The sequence below is a fragment of the Diadema setosum genome, chromosome 13, assembly GCF_964275005.1.
Source record: "Diadema setosum chromosome 13, eeDiaSeto1, whole genome shotgun sequence".
NCBI classification, from domain to species: Eukaryota; Metazoa; Echinodermata; class Echinoidea; order Diadematoida; family Diadematidae; genus Diadema; species Diadema setosum.
In genome coordinates, this window is record NC_092697.1 from 35,268,348 (window position 1) to 35,271,030 (window position 2,683).

The following is a 2,683-nucleotide window of genomic DNA, read 5'->3' on the forward strand; positions in this document are numbered from 1 at the left end:
ATTTGTTTCTTGTGCATGTACACGTCTGTATTAATAATTGTAAAGTATCATCCCTTATATTGGTATTGTTAGAATGGTTACAGCTCGTTATTCCGAAGGTTCTTTAGTCCGAAGATTCGTTATTCCAAGGGTTCATTGTTCCGAATTTCATTTTCAGATTGTGTTTCGGATTAACGACCCTTCGGATCCCGAACCTTCGCAATAGCGAACCTTCGGAATAACGAACAGCACCCGTTAGAACTGCCACAAACAAAAGAAGAAGAAAGGAATCATGAAAAGTTAAGAACCTGAAAGAGAATTATGCTTGTGAGCCTACCGATACCCGAAGAATCATCTCAGCATTCGTTTCAGCAAGCTAAAGAAAAAAGACACAAAATGTCTTTACATCAGTATGTGCTCTGCTGTAGAAGAAGCCCAATGATGCATCACACTGCACGGTATTGTCCCTTTTCATATATTGAGATTTTACAGAGCATACACTTTTATCAGTACAAGCTGAATTGCAAATATGTACTGTGACACATACTGCTTGATAGCCTGCCAGCCAAACACCCATGGGTAAATGTGTACCTCAGACTCTCTAGTCTTTCTAATAGCACGCAGAGTATTTCACTTTTGACACTTTGAAATTGAACAGCAAACTACACAAAACTTCCTGCAAATGTGGTCAAATTTTTACCTTGCTTTACAAAAAGAAATGCCCCACCTGTTTTATGAACTCTGACTTATTAGAGACATTATTAACATACAAGTGTGTGCATGCATGTGTTGTTGTTTTTGTACACCCAAAAACAGTTAGAAGATCATAAGAACAAAAAGCATGAAATAGCAACTAGTATATTTCCTACACGTCATGTAACAGACTTTTGACTCTTTTTGAGACCGAATAATCAACTACAAAGTTTAATGTACATAAAACTGCCTACATGAGGGCATGCTTTTACTTTGCTTTACACAAAGAAATACCCATCTGATTTGTGAACTTTGACCTGTAAAAGACACTAGTAATGTAAAAGTGTGTTGTTAGTTTTTCTACACCCACCCAAGCACCCCCCCCCCCCCCCTGGAAAACAAAAAGGACGATCATAATAAACTCAACTAGAGAATTCTTATCTCATTGCTTCCTGTCACTTCTCTGTGTCATATCCTTACGAGAGTCATTTTCTACAGCAAATCAAGATTAAAATCTTGAGCACACTGCTCTATATTGTATCAGGCTATTTTGTAAATATATAAACTTGGGTATACTATGTATAAGTTACTCTGTGATTCTCATAAAAAACGAATTGGGTAATGATTTTTTTTTAAATCTTTTATGTGCACAATAATTCAAACCAAGATGTTCATAAGGTGAAATATGTTTGAAAGGGTAAATACATTATTCTACAATCATGTTCACATTGATATGTACCATAATGTGTCAAAAAAAAAAACAAAAAACAGGACCCTCTGCAACGATTTCTTTAAAGTTCTTTAAAATAGTGAATTAATCAAGATCTTTAAAAATAGTGAATCAATGTAAATGCAATTTTAGGGTATGAAATTACAACTTATTACCCACATCTCACAGAAAACTTCACCCAACTTGTTGCTTCAGTGGTCAAAGCGAAATGAAGACCTTTGTAGAGCATGTCAGGAATCCCTTCCCTCCAAGTTCTGTCCATTGTGTTAACACATTAATATGCAGGTCCAAGAGCATACAAGTGCCTTACTTGGAAGAAACAGACCAATGACATGCTTTACAATGATCCAAATTTCTCTGTGACCACTTAACCAAATTTAATGGGATTTTCTGCAAAATATAGGTAAGATGTTATACTTTTAGACCCTGAAATAACATTCAAACAAATCATATTGAAAGTTATCAATGTGGAAATCCAATTGTAATTTCCAATTTGGGACACACTGTACATTGTAACTTTATAGGAAAAGAACCCCAAATAAACATGTGGATTTAGTAAATGCAGCAATATCAGCAGAAAACATAAGTGAAAGTTTGAGGAAAATCGGACAATCTTTTAAAAGTTATAGTCTTGTGAAGTTTCAGTGCGGCCATCGCTGGGCAATATGACAACCACAGTTTGTAAGGTCACTTATGAAGAACGATATATAAAAATAAAAAATGTAAAAAGAATTCCACAAAATTTAATTTTTTATGAAAAGTACACATTCCTTCAACTTGTTACTGCCATAATTATGTTTCAGGTAATAATTTTTGCCTTGCTTTCTGAAAGAAGTGTGTCAAATGCTCTTTCATTATGCCAGGAAAGTGAAAATCCAATGCATGTTGAAGTTCCTTTGTTTCCTTTATATTGTTCTTCATATGCGACGTCAAATGTGAAAATCGTTCCAGTCCTGACAATGTCGCTACAACAGGGTTCGCCTGTACCTAATTATGTTGTTGAATCACTGCTACGAACAATTGCACTATAAAATTGATGCTGTTACTGCCACACATGCTGCCCTCCTTAGTTACCTCACTTAGATTTGCTTTGTTTGTTGGTTTATTTCTCTGTTTGTTTAAGACCCTGATCCCTGTTTGCCAAGTGAGCCTCATTATTTTGATCAGGTTTTCATATTGCTCCTTATTTCCTTTCCTTCCCCACTCTACCCACAACCAAGAAAGAAAAAAACATGAAACTGACCATTACTCACGAAATATCAGCACACACAATAACATCTG